This window comes from Narcine bancroftii, chromosome 3, assembly GCF_036971445.1.
Source record: "Narcine bancroftii isolate sNarBan1 chromosome 3, sNarBan1.hap1, whole genome shotgun sequence".
Lineage (NCBI taxonomy): Eukaryota > Metazoa > Chordata > Chondrichthyes > Torpediniformes > Narcinidae > Narcine > Narcine bancroftii.
The window spans coordinates 63,142,037-63,164,090 of NC_091471.1; the positions used below are offsets into that span (position 1 = coordinate 63,142,037).

General features: G+C 41.5%; 1 protein-coding gene across 1 annotated transcript in view; it reads left to right on the forward strand.

Moving 5' to 3' along the window:
• Positions 1-71: 71 nt before the first annotated feature.
• The window catches only part of tln1 (talin 1), a 301,850-nt gene continuing 279,867 nt past the window's right edge, over positions 72-22,054 (forward strand). Inside the window, exon 1 of the mRNA XM_069924188.1 lies at positions 72-217. The gene's annotated coding sequence lies outside the window, so the exon portion shown is untranslated. The remainder of the gene's footprint in view (positions 218-22,054) is intronic.

Here is a 22,054-nt window from a genome sequence, read left to right on the forward strand (position 1 = left end):
GCCCCTGATAGCCCAGTCAAGCCCTGCCACAGATCCGCCCAGTGCTCAACGTCGAGTTGGAGCGTGGACCGGACGCAGCGAGGGGTGGAGCCGGGACTCTGGGCGATGAGGTTCTCTTCCCCTGCCCGCGGCACCAATATGCGCCGCGACTGAGCGCAGGAGCAGCTGGAAGTGAAGCAAACTCGCGGAGAAACTTCTCTCAGCTGCGGCAGAGAGGGTGAGTTCACCAGTCAGGGCAGGAGGGTTCGGTGGAAGGAGGGGAGAAGGCAATTTTGAACAGTGTTGGTGGGACTCTGGGAGGGGTGCGGGGGAGTGGAGGTGGGAGCGCCACTCGCCTGCAGTTCGCCGGAGACGGTAGGAAGTGCTGGGTGTGGGATGTGCCGAGTTCCAGCCCCGCTGGACGGGCTGCTTGTTGGTGTGAAAGGGGGGGGGGGGGGGTGTGAAGTGGGGGTGGGAGATGTGAAGGGGGGTGGGGGGTGGGAGAAGCTTCCCGCACCCGTTACTTTGCTGCAATCAAACCTCTCGCTCTGCCCCAACTTCTCCCATCGTCGCACCCGGAAGATGCCGCGAGTGGGTCCGACTAAGGGGTAGAAGGAGAAGACACATCCCGTTCTAAGTCGTCCCCCCCCCCCCCCCCCCTTTCGACCTGCGAAGAAACGTGGCAAATTCGTTCTGTGCCGCTCCTGGGGCCGTGGGTGGTTTCTCTCATTATCAGGTTTGATGACCTGCATCTCTTCCTGTTCTTTGTAGCCCGCGGGGTGACTTTCTTGAAAAATAATTTTACGAAATGGGTTAACTCGAAGGGCGTGTTAAAGTTTTGTGGTCGCAAGAAGCGATGTAGAGCCCGAGGAAGTTGTTTATTATCATGCAGGGCCATGATAATTTAATGGCAGAAGTCTCAGTGACTTGGCTTGATGACCTTTATCTCTGGACGTTTTAACCCCCCCCCCCCTTCTCTGATTCTACACATGTTTATGCAGTGGGGGCACATTGAACCAGCAGTGTCATTACTCATGGAGGCAGACTTGCTGTTGGAAATCTGATGTGGATAATTATGGGTCTAGGAAGAGCTAACATCACTACTATAAACTGAATTTCACGTTTTAGGGTTACTGTATAATACAGTTCAAGTTATTCATCTGTCGAATAATGGGTTTCTGTTATGGCTTAACTCCCAAGATCTCATTCAGGCATGTGTCAATAATTGATTCCTTCTGGAATTTTGTTTGAAACCTACAGGGATGCAGGACTTGTCAGGGGAGAATGCAGGTATGATGTTGCCTGGCTTGAGGATCACAATCTCAAAATAGTGTCGGCCGTTTTGGACGAAATTGATGAAGAAACTCTTGAGTCTCAGACAGTGTTTAAAAAGGAAATAGGAAGAATCCTGGGAAATGTAGACCAGTGAGTCTTGAGTCAGTGGTGAGCCAACGATTGGAAAGGATTCTTAAGGACAGGATTTATGAGCATTTGGAGCAGTACAAACTTCTCCGGGATAGTCAGCGTGGCTTTGTGAGGGGAAGATTGTGCCTCACGAGCCTAATTGATTTTTTTTGAGGAGGGTAGTAAATGTGGTATATCTAGATTTTAGTAAGGCATTTGACAAGGTTCCCCATGAGATGCTTGTTCAGAAAGTCATGAGGCATGGGATCCATAGAACCTTGGCTGTAGATTCAGAATTGGCTTGCAGGTAGAAAGCAAAGAGGAGTTGTGGATGGAAAGGCCTGGAGGCCAGTGACTAGTGGAGTTCTGTAGGGATCTGTTCTGGGACCCCTGTTCTTTGTGATTAAAAAAAAATATATATATAAATGGCATAGATGAATTTGTGGATGATACCAAGGTTGTCTAGATAGTGTTGAAGGGTATTGTATGTCACAAAAGGACATAGACAGGATACAGAGTTGGGTATAAAAGTGGTAGATGGAGTTCAATCTAGATAAGTGTGAGGTGATGCATTTTGGAAGGTCGAACCTGAACTCTGAGTACAGAGTTAATGTTTGGTTACTTAACAGGGTGGAAGAACAGAGTGACCTTGGGGTCCAATTCATACATCTCTCGAGGTTGCCATGCAGTTTGGTAGGATAGGTAAGAAGGCTTAAGGAATGTTGGACTTCATTAGTCTTGGGATTGAGTTCAAGGGTATGGAGGTCATTTTGCAACTCTACAAATCTCTGGTAAGACTGCACTAAGAATATTGTGTGCTGTTCTGGTCATCTTATTATAGGAAGGATGTGGAAGCTAAGGAGAGTGTGCAGAGGAGATTTACCAGGATGTTGCCTGGATTAGAAAATAAATCTTGTGAGGCAAAGTTAGTCGAGCTGGAACTTTCTCTTTCGAGGGATGAGGGGTGACTTGTTAGAGGTCTACAAGGTGATGAGAGGTCTATATAAGGTAGACAGCCAGTGGGTTTTTTTCCAAGGATGGGAGTAGCAAGCACCAAAGGAGATCTATACATAGTGAAGGGAGGAAAGTTTAGGGGAGACATCAGGGTTTTTTAAAATTAAACCCAGAGTTGTGGGTGCATAGAATGCCTTGCCAGGGGTGGTGGTGAAGGCTGAAACATTAGGGGCACGTGGATGAAAGAAAAAACAGAGGGTCTTAGTTTTTTTTTGTAGGAATATGTAAGTCATCATGACATCAAGCGCTGAAGGTCTTGTACTATGCTGTCGTGTGTTCTCTGATTTATGAGTTCTGAATCTTTGGAATTCTCTACTCCAGAGAGTTGTGGCAGCTCAGCCATTGAATTAATTCTCAACAGAGATTGATAGATTTTTGGGCATGGTGTGGAAAAATGTGTTGAGGTAGATCAGCTATGCTCTGAATGGTCGAGTAGGCTTGAAAGGCCAGATGGCTTCTCCTGAATCGTGTCCTCATGTTGTTCTTATTGAATTAATTAAATTTACTCTTTTTACCTGAAGCTCTTTTGAAGGAATGCAGCATGTTCATGCTGGTTTCTGAATATTGCACAACTGGTAATAAACCGTTTTCAGATCAATTTTAAGAGCTGTCTTTGATTTTGAAAGCTTAAGTGAAATGATGATGCTTGCCGTCACTGGCTGCCTAATGTGTGAGTTGCAGAAGACCAAGATGATCTTAGTGGTAAAAATTAATGTGGGAAACCTGGAACCTGGAAGAAATTTGTAACAGTGCTACCAATAAATGAGATTATCCCTTGAAAAGTTACAGTAACTCAAATGCACATAGTCACTAACCATGTCACTGGATTTTTGGAATAGAAGTTGGTGCATTACTTAGTGTAAGTTTGCAGCGAGTTAGAAGGAAACATGCTGGAGAAAGTGCATTGAGTAAAGAGACTTTATGCCATTGGGTTTTAGGTGAGTAATGCTAAAGCAGAACTGAATATTCAATGAAAGAGGTGAGGTCTTAAAGCAAGTTTTTGTTGGTGATAAATTTGTAATTGCTTCGAGAGAGTTGAAATAGAGATTGCTATAAATTTTAACCAAGAGCAGTGTCTTGGAAAGATGGGGTTAACTTTTGGAAGAATCGATACGAGAAAGGTTGTTGTAGATTAAAAAAGGGCATTGACAGGATGCAGAGTTGGGTGGAAAAGTGGTAGATGATGCTTGTGTTTTAAGTGGTGCATCTCAGATAACAATAATCTATTGGAGTTTCATTATCTGAAAGAGAAAGGAGAAATTTTAATGAAGTTTTCTGAAGTTGGTCAGGCATCTTTACACTGAGCAAAGGATTTGCACTAGTAACTGGTGCTTTGATGAGATTGTGGTAATGGTAAAATACAAAAATGCTGAAGGTACTCAGCAGGTCTCGCAGAGCCCATAGATAGCAAAAATGTATAACCAACATTTTGGGCCTGAGCCCTTCTTCAAGGTTTCAAATGGCAATGGTGTTCTTTACTTTTGAGACGTGTAAGTGGTTAACGTAGGGCCACATCCAACATTCAGATCTCTGTTCTCATTAATTGGGTTCCTTGTTGTTGAGATCAGCAGATCCTGATACTTAAACAAATTAGAATCTCCATTAATAAGAACACTGCTAAAGATTTTTTTCAAACATTTTCACTGAAACAGGATGGGCTAATAAATAAATAAATAGAATAGGGTGCATGCAACCCCAAACCAATGTTTAATCATTTTTTTGGTTTTACCCAACTAGTTTTTCTGGTCAGAGAAATGATCAATGATAGTCAAGTACTTATGTTGTTAAATAGAATTATTATTTATTTGTATAAAATCATAAATGTAATGTTGCAGAAATGTTCCCGATCGTGTCATTGAAATTTGTTATGTTTTGGAAAGAATCAATTTAAAAATCTGAAATTTAGTAATAATCATGAAAATTGTAGGTTACTTCAGAGAATGTATGCATTTTCTTTCTTATAAAAGTTGTGTTTAAAATATTTTAATAGCTTTTGAAGAATAAATTTATCTGATGAAGTGAGAATTCGGTTTGTAGAATTTTAAAAAATTTTCTGGTGAGTGTAGTGACTTCGATTAATAAAATAGTCGCTTGACGCCTTAGTGAGGCATTTGTGACAGTTTCTTGAATGAATCGGTAACGAAGCCCAAATGACTTTTTTGTCTTTAAAAAAAAAACAAAGGTGCTAACGTATGTAGTAAAGTTCAATAGAAAACAAAACTACTATAGAAGCAAGTAACGTTCTAGCAAAATACTGATTGATTATAACATGTAGCATGTAATGTTCTGATATCCTTGTAATGTTATAACATCTGTGTAACAGTCAATGTAATGGTCGACAGAAATTATCAACGACTAACTCGCCTTCCTTGGATCACCCAACTGATGATCTGGGCTAACGAACCACTTTTCCACACGTGAAACCCCCCCCCCCCCCCCCCCCCGCACACGCTCATGGCAGTATGAGTTGGCCCTGGCTCCATCCACTTGCTGCCAAGGCCGAGCGTGCATGCATCGACCCAGTCCATGGTTCTTGCATACTGGCGGGCACACTGTCCTTAGCTGAAGCCGCTGTGCATGCACCACCTTTGGTGCCATAAATAGTACCAGCTCCTGTGCGTGCGGACAATGGGAAGATGCCCGTGGATCCCCTAATTACTATAATGAGATGTAATGTCTCTAATAATAATTACATAATTGTACAATGATGTATAAATAACAATTAACACATAACATTCGAACATTACACAGGTCTTCTTTCTTAATTTGTAATAGGGCCAGAGGTTATCAGCACAGCCTTGAAAAGAGTGATCTTTAGTACCACTCTCTTGTCTATGGCTTGTGCAGTGGGCAAAAAAAACCCAGATAAAGTCAATTTGTTTTTCCCTCTACTATAGAATCTTTGAGTTAAAATGTTGACCAGTAAACCTAAGATCTTCCTCATATAGACACCGCTTTCCTTTTGAGTTTAACATGAGGTACATCTTCAGCACGCCATTTGGTTTTCTTCAGAATTCTTCTTCTCATAGTAAGAATTTGAAGTTTTAGAACCAGATTTTGAAGATTTATCTGATTCTCTTGATTTTAATAAACCAGTCTCTTTAACTTTCCCTGCAACAGATTTGCTCACCCTTTTCTTTCTGTTGGTTGGTCATAGATATGGTAAGCTTCAAATGGCATTAGTTCTTCAAACTCCTCAACACTCGCAGTATTTTTAGAATCCTTCTGTAAAGATGAAGACTGGTTCCACTTATAGCTTCTACAAATCTCTTTAACTAGAACTGCTGCCTTTTCAACCACTCTGGTGGCTTCTATTGCCTGCAAATTCCAGATTCAGTTTTGCAACTTCTAATTCACTGTCAGTTTCTGACAGTTTATTTTGAAACCCTTTAATAGATTCTCTCTCTGCTTTCAATTCTTTCAATAAGAAAGTAATGATCTCACTATCTTCCAAGAAGCTACTAACTTGACCTGGAGTTTAAAGATCACGTGATACATTGGTACTTCTGCTTTCAGCCCTGCTGTAGGAAACTCAAAGTGTTTGAATTTCTTCATCTTGCTTGTTACATTCTTTCTTTCTGCATTGTAATTAGCTGGGCCTTCAAGTTATATTTGTGATTTTATTCTGTTGTCAGCTGTCTTGTGTAATTAACCAATAATTTGCTCTCTTTCAAAAGAAGAATCTCCTCCAATCTTTTGTATATTGATAAAGCAGAATCTCTTTCCTCAGTAACTATTAATTCTGCAGTTATTCTTCTGCTGTCTGGGTTTGCAAATTCTATCTACAATTAAATCTTTCTTGTTTTCATGATTATCCAATATTTCCAAGTCCCCTTTCAACATTTTGTTCTCTGAAGGCAGTTGCAGCCATTTGTTTTAGTCCTGCCTCTAATTCAATTACACAGGAATAATCACCAGCAGAATTTGCAACACCTTCTAGTACTTCATTTTCATCTAATGATTATGAAAATAATTCCTTCAACATTGGTTTAGATGCCTTTGATTTATTTTCACATTGATCTGTTTTCTTCAGAAGTGAATTTATTTACAGTCTTTTGCTGTTCCCACAACTCATCAAGTTTCGCAACTGATGAGGGGGTGATTATTGGTGTTCGAGCCCTGGCAACAGGGAGGATTTGTCCATGTCCTTGCAAAATCATGGTACAAAAAGGTTCCGCCTTAGCATCAAATGCTCTAATTTCACATGATGACTTCTCACCATCAGACCTCTTGGGTAGGTCACTTTGAACAACAAATCCTTTTAAACTTGTACTTTCACTTCAGTCTTCTTAGCAACAGGTTTTGATTTCAGATCCAATTGTTCCCTTTTTCTCCTTAGCTCTAATTGCTGCTTCCTTAGCTGTTCCTCCTGGTCCATCTTGTTGTGTTTGAAGAGCAGCCAACTCAGCCTGAACTTTTATACATTGAGATGAAGCACGGGTTACCCCGGAGCACACTTTGGAATTTCTTTTGCTTCTCCTGCTTCCTGGCACAAGAAATGCATGTGTATATACTGTTGCATTCCTGTTCTTGGCCTTAACTTGACCTGGTACTATTGAGAGTTTGCAGTTATCCTTACCAGCCCCAGATTGACTACTGTCTGAACCGAAGCTATAAACACTGTTTTCTGCTGGATCTACTTCTGGTAAATAATCAATGAGCAGATCAGCCATAATCTTATTGAATGCTCGATGGGCCAGATGGCCTTCTCCTCCTCCTATTTCTTATGTTCTTGTGTCAGTTGTTGCCTGGAAATCTGACCCTTCTCAAATTCGAATCGTACATCCCTTTCCCTTTCGTCCTCCTCGCCGACATTTTGTGACATTTGTAGCCATTTCTGTACCACTGACTCTCGAATCAGCTGACATCATCTGCAGTGCTTTCGCGGAGTCTTCACTCATCAACCGAAGCTGCCTCTTTAATTGCCAGCTTCAGTTCAGTGATGAGAGCACCTTTGTCTTTTGTTGTATCTAACCTTTGTTGCTTCAGCTCTGATCAGAGATCAGCAACCCTCACATCTTCAATACGTTGCTCCTTAGCAACAACGCTGGTGGCGGATGTGGCCATATTATTTGTCTTGTTCCACTGTCCGTTGAGCACCAAGCATGCACTTCACAAGCCAGATCAACAGTCCCAATGGACTAGCGGCAGCAAAATCCAAACTATGTTCAAAACTTGCCACCAATACACAGAAGGGGTCCGCAGACCTAAATCTTCTGCTGTAAAGTGCTGCTGACAACAAGCGAGTTTCCACTGCTGCATCTGTCTATAATATCACTGATTTTCGAGAAATGGCTCCACAAAAATTTCTTTAGGACACTGCTATAATGTTAGAAGCTCTAGATCCCTCTCTGGCCAATACTTAGACCGATGGATGTGGATTACTGCCACAAGCTGGAGGCTTTTCCAAGATGGCTGGTGTATTCACTGTCACTCCAAAATAAAGAGGGATTATTTTCTATCTTCTATTTCCCGTTCCAACAATACTTTCTGTGGACTAACTATAGCGACTTAGATCAATAAAATAGTTACTTGGAGGCTAAATGAGGCATTTGTCTACAACGTGTTTCCTCAATGAATCGGTAATGAAGCCCAAATGAATTTTCTCAGTCTTTATTAAACAAACACAAATGCGCTAACATCTGTTGTAATGTTCAGTATCAGTAGCGAAAAACTATTGTATAAGCAAGTAATGTTCTAGCAAAATACCAATTAATCATAACATGTGACATTCTAATGTCCCTGTAACAACACCCAACTCGTCCTCCTCAGATCGCCCATTTGACGACGTGGGCTAACAAACCTACTTTTCCATGCATGCAAGCCCCACGTGAATGCTCATTGCAGCACCTGCTGGCCCTGGCTCCAACTGCTTGCTGCCAGGGCTGAGCCAAGCTTGCATGCATTGATCCAGTCCATGGCGCATACGTACTGGCGGGCACGCCAACTCTGGCTGAAGCTGTTGTCATGCATGTGCTACCACGCTCCTTTGGCTCAGTATATGTTGCCGCCCTCGGGCGTGTGGTCAACGGAAGAGGCCTAAGGATCCTGAGACACTGCCAATGCCTGCGGCCAAACAATAGGTAATGGGTCTTTCAATGAGAATGAATAGGTTAGAACTTGCAAGGACAATCAACTAAAAAAAACTGAAATGTGTCCTTTTGTAATCAAATAGTTTTAATCCATATTTAGCCAAGTTATTTCTGACAAAAATACTGAATCTAATCTTGAATTTTGGTATGCTTGTCTACCTCAACCACCAACACTGATGGTAGTTTTATGGCCTCTGAACTCTTGAATGGAATCTTCATACCTGTATTTAATTTTGTATGTTGTTTCTTAATTTTCTTCCTCATTAAAAGACCCTGCCCTATCAAAGCTTGATTATAAATTCCTTAATATTGCATTAAATTAATGAATCTTTTTATCAGCCATTAATGTTTTTGATCTGTTATCTACACATCATGAAGGCACAACCTTAGCTTTTTTGTTGAGTCCATCACTGTACAAACTATTGTCTCGAGTGTCTTAAGATTTTTATATTAGATTATTTTTAATCGCTGGACTTCTGATTTCCGAAGACAGTGAAACTGTTTGTTCAATCTTAACTTCTGCTTCGAGTATTTCACATTTATAAAGAAAGCTAACGAGCATACAAGCCTGACAGACCAATTTTGTCTTCAGAATTAGTAGCATATTGTTTCAGACATGCAATGTAATTTTGCCAAAGGTGATCGAGACTTCATTATTTTTGCATTAAGCTGGTAAATGAGCAGGTAAAGGTTCCGCTGCGAAAACATAAGGTTCTTGGGAATGGGTTTAGATTTTTTTTTTGTAATATAATATCAATATTATTTATTTGATTAAAATGTGGGATACCTTGGATGAAATTGTATGATTTAAGTGTAATGTATCTTTTTTACTTTTAACATACTGGCTGAGGAAGCTGTTATGTTGCAAGTTCTATTTGGCCAAATTTCCTGTTTGTGATAAAAATGCTAAGTCACCTGCATTGACAAAGCTACACGTATTTGGCTGGATTTTTCATAAACTTTAGAGCAGGGGGAGCAAAACATTTCTGTCAGTCTTCCATCCTTCCACTCTGTGTTTTTGGATGTGAAATTTCAATGTCAATAAAAATATTGGAAAAGAAAGAAAACAGAAGAGCAGCATCGTTGCTGTAGGTTTTGGCTGGGACTGGTACTCTATCATCCTGATTTTAATTTCCATGCCGAACTTGGATTGTGCATCAGAGAACTTGTTTATCTTGATCTCCAATTCATCATGTATGTTGGAGAGGAATGCTGCACCATTTGCAAAGAGCAAATTACAATTAGTCAACAAGGTGTCAAACATTTTGTTCTGAAATTGTTTCAAAGCAAACTTGAAGAAGAATAGCAGGCTCCATGATGCCACCTTGCTTCAAACTGGTTTCCATGCAGACACTTTCATTCCTGAAGAAGCATCTTTGGTGGACAGCTAATGTTCAGCAGCACCTTTTAGATGCTTTAACTGTACTGTAGATTTTTGTCATATCAACTGATGTTATGAGGAGAGGTGCTTAAATGTTTTTGCAACAAATACAAAAGGGAAGAACATCAGCTGTGGGTTGTCCAGTTTGAATTCTGACTGAATTTTGGTGTAACTATTTTTGCGAGGACATTCTGAGGTCTTCCCTAGCCCCTTTATTGTTGGATTGGAAATTATCTTTGCATTTTTCAGATCTTGGAATGTATGACATCTTAACAGGAGCCGAGAAATTAATGAATGAATGTTGATTGCTAACCTCTGTCCCATGTCCCACAACCCCAAATTATTAGGTACTCTGTTCTACAATTACACTTGGGAGAGCAGCAGATAACAATATTTTTGATAATTTGCTGACAATTTTGAGAAATGCAGTTTGTATGTGATCGATCCCACCCATCCTCCACAGTTGTATCCGGGTTTGTGACAGTGGGTTAAGTGCTTCAATTGTTCGTGAATTACTTGACATCTTGAAGTTTCAGATGTCCTTTTATAAGATGAATGCAATGACCTTTTGATTGCATCATGAAATTTTTCCTTGTTCAATGCAGATTTTGATCTTTTTTGCACAGTACCTTTTTAATGAATCCTTTAAGGCAGTAACCTATAATCTCTTTGAATTTGAGCTGTAGATTTGTTCATTATTCTGCGGCTGAGTGCTGCAGGTGTTGGAAAACAATAGGGTTCTTCTAGGTCGTTCCTCCAAAAGTCCATTCTGGTAGATGACAGAATTGGGTTCCCTGAGTTGGTTCTTTTCACTCAAGCACATATGCAATTTCTGATGTAAGGGTGATTTTTTTTTTTGTCTACAGTCATTCAGTGGCTTGCATGTTTCAGGATAAGTCAAAATGGTGGGTAGTGCCTGCATGAAGTGTTTCTACGTGAGCTTTCTGAGGCAGAAGCCAAGCAAGAATGAGACAAATGGCTTTTGAGGCATAAAACTTAAGGATGTTCAAGCTATTTTTGAGCTTATCAGTGCATTATTGGCTCCCGGCTCTTACCCAGTACGGCATGTTTCATACGAGAACAGAACTTGGTTTTACACTATTTGTATTGGTGGCAATAATAATAAATGTTGGTTGAATGGAGCTCAACAAGGTTTAAACCCCCCCCAGCAACTGGATTCTTGATTTTCTCATCAGAAGACCACAGTCAGTATGAATTGGAAACAATATCTCCTCACCAGCGATGAACACAGGGGCACCTTTAAGGAATGATAATGTACTGAGCAGTTCAGACCACCATCGTGAATTTTATTCACTAATGTGAGATTAAAATGTACGAGGCCCAAAATGAATGTGCACCATTTCTAGAGAGCTGTTTCAATATTTTAGATGAAGTGAGAACTCTAGCCCAATCAGTTGCTGAGCAATAGGGCCTTGAGCTGATGGAGTATTTCCTTGTTATCAGTTATGCAAGGTGCTTAATGCAATATTGTTTAACTTGAGAAGACAAAGGATTGAATGAGAAACTTGGCAGATATCAATAGACATCAATAGTGCCTGACCCGAGTTCCTCTAGCAGTTTTTTTATCTGCCTAAGATACTAGCATCTGCAGTTTATGCTGCACATGGCCATCATTGACTGAATGAGACGGAAACATCCAAGGCTTGTTATCTGCAACGATTTAAGTGCTGTTGTTCAGCTACTGATAAAATAATCGAATGTAACCTTAACCAATGTCACCGTGAGCTTAAATATTGAGTTAATAGCTTGAAGCCAAGAGAAGTGTGGGTTTGTAGGATTGTTGTTCCACAGCTGGCCTGTATTTGGAACTGGAAGAGGTGAACTAGTTTATTGAGTGGATAAATGCTTCCCCAGGACCTGCTTTAGTTTCCAAAAAGTATGGTGTTACTTTGGGTAATGATTAGAGTGTTGTAAAATATTGCATTGTTAGCCCATCTGCAACCTTGTCCATCCCCTTTATCTTAAATGACTCAGTGTTTCAATGACATTGCTTCCAAGAAGTGTGTTGCAAGGTTTTGATCGCAAAGGCTGTCATTATGGCGAATTCTTAAAAGCCGATGTTTTGATGCTGGGCAAAAATGAATAAACAAAAGCAAATGAGTTGCAGTATATTTTGTATTCCGGATACTATGATTTTCTGTTTTAGATGTTAATTGAATGAAATTTAAATATTTTAAATGCATTTGAAAAAGTATATTTAGTTTTGACACTGTTAGGATTATGTTCAAGTTATATAGATGACTAATTTAAAAAAATATTGAATCTTCCAATTTATGTGATTGGGGTTATTTTTTGAAGGTTCCTTTTGGAAGGATGGATGACTGACAGAAATATTTTGCTCCCCCTGCTCTAAAGTTTATGAAAAAATTCCAGCCAAATACGTGTAGCTTTGTCAATGCAGGTGACCTGGCATTTTCATCACAAACAGGAAATTTGGCCAAATAGAACTTGCAACATAACAGCTTCCTCAGCCAGTATGGCTGTTCTGTGTGCTACTAAATCCTTCCAAGGGGCATCTTTTTCACTTGCACTCGCATGGTGTGAATAAAAAGCTGAACACTGTGCCTACCCCTCTTTGTTCACAAACCGGCTTCATCTCAGAGTAACACTGAACTGCATATACTGTACTCTCAAGGCCAGAATGAAAACTTAAAATAACAAAAATGCCTGAAATAACAAAATTCAGTGACTGGCAGGTGGGGATGCACCTATCTACAACCTGGTCTTCCGTGCTTATCCCATATTCCTTCAGTGCCAAGAATGAGAGCACGCTGTCCATGAGAGAAAATTTGACCTAGTGTTGAATGACAGCTGCAGAAACATCACTGTCTGCATTAATCCAACAAGTAGCAAGAGGTTGTAGACTTTTGCTGAATTAAAACCACTATACCTACAGAGAGTTGTGGCCAGCCAAGGGGGAAACAACATGTGTGCCAAACCTCCTCCTGTGTTCACTGCTGCAGGTGTTTCCTCACAGTGTGATGGCGAGCTCTCCACTGGCCACCGTGACAGAGGTGCACCAAAGAAAAGGTACAAGGACTGCCTAAAGAAATCTCTTGGTGCCTGCCACATTGACCACCGCCAGTGGGCTGGTAACGCCTCAAACCGTGCATCTTGGCGCCTCACAGTTTGGTGGGCAGCAACCTCCTTTGAAGAAGATCGCAGAGCCCACCTCACTGACAAAAGACAAAGGAGGAAAAACCCAACACCCAACCCCAACCAACCAATTTTCCCCTGCAACCGCTGCAACCGTGTCTGCCTGTCCCGCATCGGACTTGTCAGCCACAAACGAGCCTGCAGCTGACGTGGACTTTTACCCCCCTTCATAAATCTTCGTCCGCGAAGCCAAGCCAAAGAAAAAAGAAAAAAAAGATGGGTACTCAACACTACTACAATGGTTGTGGAGAATTGTGGTCGTTAGGGCTTGCAGACTTTGGCGTTCATATCAACAGGGGGGGGGGGGGGGGGAGACTAGGATAACTCAGCAATATCTAAATTTGTAGATGTGAAAATTGGTGTAATCATGAAGAAGGTTGTCAAAGGATACAGCAGAATGTTGGACATTTATGCAGAGGATTGGCAAATGGAATTTAATCCAACATGTAGGAGTTGTTGTATTTTGTGCAGTTAAATGCAAGAATAAAGTATGCAGAGAATGCAGGAAGCCTTAGGGGTATTGATGGACAGAGGGACTTATGGCGACAAGTTCCCTGAAAGTTGCACACGTGGTCAGTTGGTTAAGAAGGTGGACCACATGCTCGTGTTTGGGCATTGAGTATAAAAGTTATGTTTTCAGTTGTTTAAAGTTTTTGGTTAGGCCACAGTTGGAGTATTGCTTGCATTTCTGATTGATACATAACAGGAAGGATGTTGGAGGCTTTGGAGAGAAGTTTACCTAGGACGCTGTTTGGATTGAAGTGAACTAGCAATGTGGAGATGATTGACAAATGGTATTATTTTCACTGGAGCATCAGAAGCTGGGGCATGGGGGGGGGGGGGGAATGGACCTTGTAAAAGTATTAAAAAATAATGAAATACAAAAGATCAGGTAGATTATATTTTTCCTAGAGTGGAAATTGCCAAATACTAGAGGGTATAGGTTAAGGTGAGGGGGAAAGTTTCAAAGAGATTCCTGGAACATGCTGCCAGGAAAGGTGCTAGAATTGTATGCCCTTATAATATTTGAGAGGCATTTAAATGGACACATGAACAGACAGGGAACAGAGGGCTACTGTCCATGTGTAGGCAGATAGGGTTAATTTAGATTGGCATCATTGTTGGCACACATGGTGGACTGAAGTTCTTGTGCTGTACTTTTTCACAGTAAAATATAGAAATGCTGGAGGAACTCAGGAGGTCTTTGTTCTATGTGGGCAGAGGATAACTGGATCCATGTGCAATTTAAATGGACAAGAGTTAACACAAAATGAGGTTGGAGACTTCTGATTTTTTTAAATGAGTTGTCTTGAGCAGGATTTTGGATTGTTCAGAGGCCAACATATAAAAATTGTTGGTGGACATGAAGATGTCTGGTAAAGTATTAATTAAACCTGGGTAATAGAGCCTTGCTCGTGATTCACAATCAGCCTGGATGGCCAGTGTACATTGAGGACCTTGCTAACAAGATCCAGGTAGCACTCTTGTCCCATAACCACCAGTTGATACAAGCTAGGGGCCCAGGCCCCAGCTCTGTTTTTCACAGTATGTGGGCGACTTAGCAGATCATTTTCACTGAATTCTGAAATGAAGAAACCATTCCTGAAATGTTAAGGGGTCCAACAGTAAGGTAGCCACATAAGTGCCTTTTGAGTTAGGGTTATGAATGGTGAATGAAGAAATTATGACTGTGATTGGGTTTATGAACCTGAACAATTGCTCAGAAGACATTGCCAAGTGAGGGTTCATCCATCCAGAATCAGAACTTATTGTCATGAACAAGTCACAAAATTCGATGTTTTGCAGTAGGTTATTCTCCATCCTCAACCGATGGTCAGAACACTTCCAATCTCTTTTCAGTACCAACCGCTCAGTCCAAGATTCCGCCCTGCTCCAGCTCCCTCAACAGCCCCTAAGGCTAGAGCTGGATGAGGTTCCCACCCTGGATGAGACATATAAGGCAATCGAACAACTGAAAAGTGGCAAAGCAGCAGGTATGGATGGAATCCCCCCAGAAGTCTGGAAGGCTGGCGGCAAAACTCTGCATGCCAAACTGCATGAGTTTTTCAAGCTTTGTTGGGACCAAGGTAAACTGCCTCAGGATCTTCGTGATGCCACCATCATCACCCTGTACAAAAACAAAGGCGAGAAATCAGACTGCTCAAACTACAGGGGAATCACGTTGCTCTCCATTGCAGGCAAAATCTTCGCTAGGATTCTACTAAATAGAATAATACCTAGTGTCGCTGAGAATATTCTCCCAGAATCACAGTGCGGCTTTCGCGCAAACAGAGGAACCACTGACATGGTCTTTGCCCTCAGACAGCTCCAAGAAAAGTGCAGAGAACAAAACAAAGGACTCTACATCACCTTTGTTGACCTCACCAAAGCCTTCGACACCGTGAGCAGGAAAGGGCTTTGGCAAATACTAGAGCGCATCGGATGTCCCCCAAAGTTCCTCAACATGATTATCCAACTGCACGAAAACCAACAAGGTCGGGTCAGATACAGCAATGAGCTCTCTGAACCCTTCTCCATTAACAATGGCGTGAAGCAAGGCTGTGTTCTCGCACCAACCCTCTTTTCAATCTTCTTCAGCATGATGCTGAACCAAGCCATGAAAGACCCCAACAATGAAGACGCTGTTTACATCCGGTACCGCACGGATGGCAGTCTCTTCAATCTGAGGCGCCTGCAAGCTCACACCAAGACACAAGAGAAACTTGTCCGTGAACTACTCTTTGCAGATGATGCCGCTTTAGTTGCCCATTCAGAGCCAGCTCTTCAGCGCTTGACGTCCTGCTTTGCGGAAACTGCCAAAATGTTTGGCCTGGAAGTCACCCTGAAGAAAACTGAGGTCCTCCATCAGCCAGCTCCCCACCATGACTACCAGCCCCCCCACATCTCCATCGGGCACACAAAACTCAAAACGGTCAACCAGTTTACCTATCTCGGCTGCACCATTTCATCAGATGCAAGGATCGACAATGAGATAGACAACAGACTCGCCAAGGCAAATAGCGCCTTTGGAAGACTACACAAAAGAGTCTGGAAAAACAACCAACTGAAAAACCTCACAAAGATAAGCGTATACAGAGCCGTTGTCATACCCACACTCCTGTTCGGCTCCGAATCATGGGTCCTCTACCGGCACCACCTACGGCTCCTAGAACGCTTCCACCAGCGTTGTCTCCGCTCCATCCTCAACATCCATTGGAGCGCTCACACCCCTAACGTCGAGGTACTCGAGATGGCAGAGGTCGACAGCATCGAGTCCACGCTGCTGAAGATCCAGCTGCGCTGGATGGGTCACGTCTCCAGAATGGAGGACCATCACCTTCCCAAGATCGTATTATATGGCGAGCTCTCCACTGGCCACCGTGACAGAGGTGCACCAAAGAAAAGGTACAAGGACTGCCTAAAGAAATCTCTTGGTGCCTGCCACATTGACCACCGCCAGTGGGCTGATAACGCCTCAAACCGTGCATCTTGGCGCCTCACAGTTTGGCGGGCAGCAGCCTCCTTTGAAGAAGACCGCAGAGCCCACCTCACTGACAAAAGGCAAAGGAGGAAAAACCCAACACCCAACCCCAACCAACCAATTTTCCCTTGCAACCGCTGCAATCGTGTCTGCCTGTCCCGCATCGGACTGGTCAGCCACAAACGAGCCTGCAGCTGACGTGGACTTTTTTACCCCCTCCATAAATCTTCGTCCGCGAAGCCAAGCCAAAGAAAAAATTCCATGTGAGGAGAGGTTGATGAAAAGAGTCTAAGGAGGTGTCAGGGAAATCAGTGGGAGGGGTATGATACTGATGGGCAGATGGAACCAGGTGGGTGAGCAGGTAAAAACTAGGTGACACACTCTTGTCCCACTTTTATGCTACTCCCTCCCCCTTGATCCCTTTGACTCACCATCCCTTCTTTGTTACTTTCCAGGCTTCCTTCCTCCATCTGATCTTTTATTGAATTGCATGGCTCTGAAACTGAACCAGAATTTTGGTTTTGAAATGGAGTTTTGTTCCTAGAATGTTAATTGAGGGAAACCTGTACTTAAAACCTTATCCCAGTACAGTAAGTCCCTGCAGACAACTCGTACTTACCAACGGACTACATGCGGCTCCAGCAGTTCATCAGCTCAAGGGAGGAGAATGCTGATCACCATTTTTAAAGTCACATCCCATTGCCATTAATACTGTGTTGAATGTGTAACTTTGTATTTGGCTTATTTTTTTTCTCTTATTTACACTTGTAACCATGCCTCCAAAGTGTAAATCCACTAAATAAGATCCGTATGTACCTGTTCTGGCTTGCCTACGAATTTGACTTAAAGACAGACATAGGAACAGGGCATGTTCGTAACCCGGGAATTGCCTGTACTGCATTTTTTTTAAAAAAAAGGTTTTGTCAGTGAAATGCTTTTGAAGTATAGTCACTGTACATAGTGTGCGAACCAACTTGCACATAGCAAGTTCTCACAAGTAGCAGTGCAATAATGGTTGATAACAGTGGACAACACATTTCTTCAGAAGTAAAACACGAAAATCTGCAGACACCATGCTTAAAGTAAAACCACAATGCTGGAGAGACTCAGGAGGCCAAGCAAAGATAAAAATCCATAACTGACATTTCGGGCTTGAGCCCTTCATCAAGGTTGATTCTTATGTATATTTATTTTTGCTATATAAAGAACACTGTTTGACCTGCTGAGTTTCTCTGGCATTATTGTTATGAGCCCAGAGGACGCCAAAGCCCAGCAGCAATAGATATTCACCAAGACAAATGGTTACTTAAACAAAAGTTGCTTTTAATTTTCTTTAAAGATGAAAACAGAATCACACTTTAACTTATCACTATTGACTTAACTAACCTAACTCCCTTCAAATTCTAAGTGCATGTGTGTGTGTGTGTGTGTAAGTTCAGAAAAGTTATTTAGTTTACAGTCCAATCTCACCTCTCATTCCTCCAAGTTCACTGGTTGCAGGCAATTTTTGTACTGTGCACTGAATTTAACATTTATAAAGTTCACTAGGCTTTGGTGCTTGAAAGGTAAATGGTTACTGCTCAGGAAGGTTCTGGTCAGTTTTCAGAGAATTGGACCACCACAACTGATTCCTTTTTTTAATCAGCCACTTCAGTGTCTTGGCAAAGACACTTACCCCATCAGGGTTCTCCAGATGATGACCTCTTTCTTTCAGGTCACCACAGAATTCCTTTTTGTTTCTCTTATTTCAAGTGAAACATTAGACAGCCAGTCCTCTCCTCTTGCATGAACCACAAGGGCTTTGACCAGGCTGAACTAAACACTCACAATCTGTCTTCCAAATGTGGTTTTCCACAAGTTTGCCAGCTTGTCCTGTTCCAGTCACAGCTGCTGTTGCAGACTGTAGCACTGGAAAACTTCTCTCTCTCTGAGAAAGCCCATTTTTCTCTCTCTGCGTGCAAAACCACATGACCCTCTTAGAACAGCAAGTTCCACTGCAGACAGTCTGCAGCTCTGACAAGTTCTTTCATCTGTTGCCTTTTTGTAAACAACATTAGTGAAGTCTCTTGGGCACTCTCCAAAGCCCTTGCAAAGGCTCTGGGTCTAATGTCTCGCATTAGCAGAGCTCCAGTATTTTAAATATCTCTTTTAAAGTATGTGACCCACACTAACCAACCTCCCCAATTTATCTCCCAAAAACATATCTGTATTCTGTCACATCGTTTTTACAAATTTTTCGAAAAGGTTTGTCCCACTTCAAGCTGAACAAAAAGATGATTTCAGATTTGCTGTATCATGTAGGAAGTTGTAGAAACATTAAATTAACTTTTATTGAATTTAGCATTAAGCATATATGTGCCACAAATGTAGCAGAATGTATTGCATTGATGACATTTCTGTTGTATTGAATCTTCCTGCAGACAATAAATGCTATTGTTAAGTACACTGACTATGCTGCTATTGCCTGAGGAACATGCATTCAATTTGTATCAATGTAATGCACAGCATCTGTATTTGTGAGCTACTTTTTATAGCCTGTCTGCTTCTATCCTAAGCATGCCCAGGTCTTAGACAATATTTGCATTGGACCTGCACTGTGTCCATGTCTGCGCCTGCTTGGACTGACTAAAACAGCTTGCTTTGAGGGCAATATTCTAGTAGACTTTAAATAGGACAGAAAATCACAAAATAGGTTTTATTTTTTAAAAACGTATGTGATAAGAACATTTTGAGGCGATTTTCATGATCTGAAGCTCAAAATGCATAGAATACACCAAAGGTGTTTGGGAAGCAAAATCTTAATTGTCCAAAATGTACAGATGTTATATCATAAGTTTTTTTTTAAATGAGCTGGATGAACTCAGCTCAGTAGCATTCACGGGTAGAAATGGCCAGTTAACCTTTCAGGATGGGACCCTTAATTGAGACCATCTTAAAAGTTGATTAAAAGATGGGACCTTTGACATTGCAGCACTCCTCAGTGTTACAGCCTAGATTTTTTTTTCAGTGAGATGTTAATCTCCGATCTATCCTGACCTACTGTAGAAAGTAAAATATTGCCAATTTAGTGAGGATTGTAAGCTTTTTTGAAACCATATCATCATTTACTGCACAGAAACAGGCCACTGCCGAACATCTTCTCCCACCTAATCGCATTCAGCCCATAACCCTCAACACCTCTACTGTTCGTGTTCCTATCCAACCTTTATTTGAATATTAATATCGATCTCGCTTCTACCACCTCTGCCGAAAGTTCATTCCATACCCCCACCACCTCTGTGTGAAGAAATTCCTCCTTGTGTCTCCCTTAAACTTTTCCCCTTTTACTCTCAATCCTTGCCCTCTTGTTTGAATCTGCCCCACTTTCAGTGGAAAAAGCCTATCCACATTGACTCTATCTGTTCCCCTTATAATTTTGAATCATCGCTCAACCTTCTACACTCCAGGGAATAATTTGCAGTTGAAGAGGGCATATCTTTAACTTGATGTTTTTTTTTTAAAATTGATTTGGATGTTGTATTGGATCCTTCATATCCCAATGTAATTTACTGAAATTTTGGGGGAACGAAATGAAGACAAAAAGCAGTAGAAAATGGTTGAGGATTAGGTTGTTCATTCTTACAATGCAGGCTGTACTTTGGTAAAGTGAGCTTTTTCACTGTGAGGTCAGATTTTCTGCGTTATATTTTGCTTGGAACTTTGAGCCTTCGTACATGAGGATCTGCTTTAGATGTTGAGAATGCATGCACAGAGAAGTCTGTCATGATCTCACTACACACAAACTGAAAAGACCTGACCTCTCAAGTTTATTGCCGCTGCTGCAGCAGGCGCTTGCCTTGTCTTACTGAGTCAGCCTTGCTATGGTTAACAATATTAACAAATTCTGTAAGATGTGTTTTCCTTACTGCTAATCTAATTTATATTTATACATATTTGAGAACATTCCAGCTGTTTTGTATTGTGGTATTTCCACAGGCCTCTGGCAGAGTGGGACTTGCGCTCTGTGTTTTGATAGAGGAGTCTGACTGGGCTACAAATGGAAAAAAATAAAGCATGTCAAAGAAGCCTGGATGTAAAATAAACTCTGTTGTTACACATTTGTCTTTTGCAAAAAAAAAAGCTTCTGTTTTTGTAACTGTACAAACTAAATTCCAGACTCTTTTGTGTAGTCTTCCAAAGGCGCTATTTGCCTTGGCGAGTCTGTTGTCTATCTCTTTGTCGATCTTTGCATCAGATGAAATGGTGCAGCTGAGGTAGGTAAACTGGTTGACCGTTTTGAGTTCTGTGTGCCCGATGGAGATGTGGGGGGGCTGATAGTCATGGTGGGGAGCTGGCTGATGGAAGACCTCAGTTTTCTTCAGGCTGACTTCCAGGCCAAACATTTTGGCAGTTTCCGCAAAACAGGACGTCATGCATTGGAGAGCTGGCTCTGAATGGCAACTAAAGCGGCATCATCTGCAAAGAGTAGTTCAAGGACAAGTTACTCTTGTGTCTTGGTGTAAGCTTGCAGGTGCCTCAGATGGAAGAGACTGCCATCCGTGCGGTACCGGATGTAAACAGCGTCTTCGTTGTCGAGGTCTTTCATGGCTTGTTTCAGCATCATGCTGAAGAAGATTGAAAAGAGGGTTGATGCGAGAACGCAGCCTTGCTTCACGCCATTGTTTTTTTTTAAATTTTTTATTTTTCACACCATAAATCACATTAGCCATGATATTTTTCTTTTTTTGCTTGGCTTCGCGGACGAAGATTTATGGAGGGGGTAAAAAGTCCACGTCAGCTGCAGGCTCGTTTGTGGCTGACAAGTCCGATGCGGACTCACATTAGCCATGATATACACTATTTCTTTTTCACACATATACAGTGACTTTTTCTCCCCCCCCCTTTCCTCCCAAACCAACCCCCACCCCCCAACTCATCCATTTTAGGTATACAATCTAGGTTGCATTAAGCCAGTCAGACAATGTTGTCATTCAACAAAATTACACCAGAAATTCTACTGAGTCCATTCTTTTCTTTCCTTCTCCTTCCATCAACTTAGGTAATGTTTGTCCCCGGTAGGTTTTCGCTATTGTATTTAATGTAAGGCTCCTATTCTTGTTCGAATATTTCAATATTATTTCTTAACCTATATGTTATTTTTTCTAATGGAATACATTTATTCATTTAAATTTAGTAGTTTCTTCCTTTTAATTTGGTTATGTATTCCATTAATATTTAAAGACATATAGTTCAGCGTAGCCCTTTTATATTTTGTTTATCTTCTCTTTCCGTTTTTCCATCATTACCTTTCCTCCTTTTCCATTTCTGTTTTCTTATTTTCAACTCTTTATAAGACAACATTCCTACAACATCCAACATTTTCCTTATTCTCCTATTTCTATCTTCTTTATCCCCAATCTCCCCTTCCCCTCCTGAGTTGTCCTTTATCCCTTGTCGGACAACCACATCTCCCCTCTCCATTTGGATTTGCGAATCCACTCGCAAGCGTCAACTGATTTTGCAGTGACCGCTATTTCCCCCCACCCC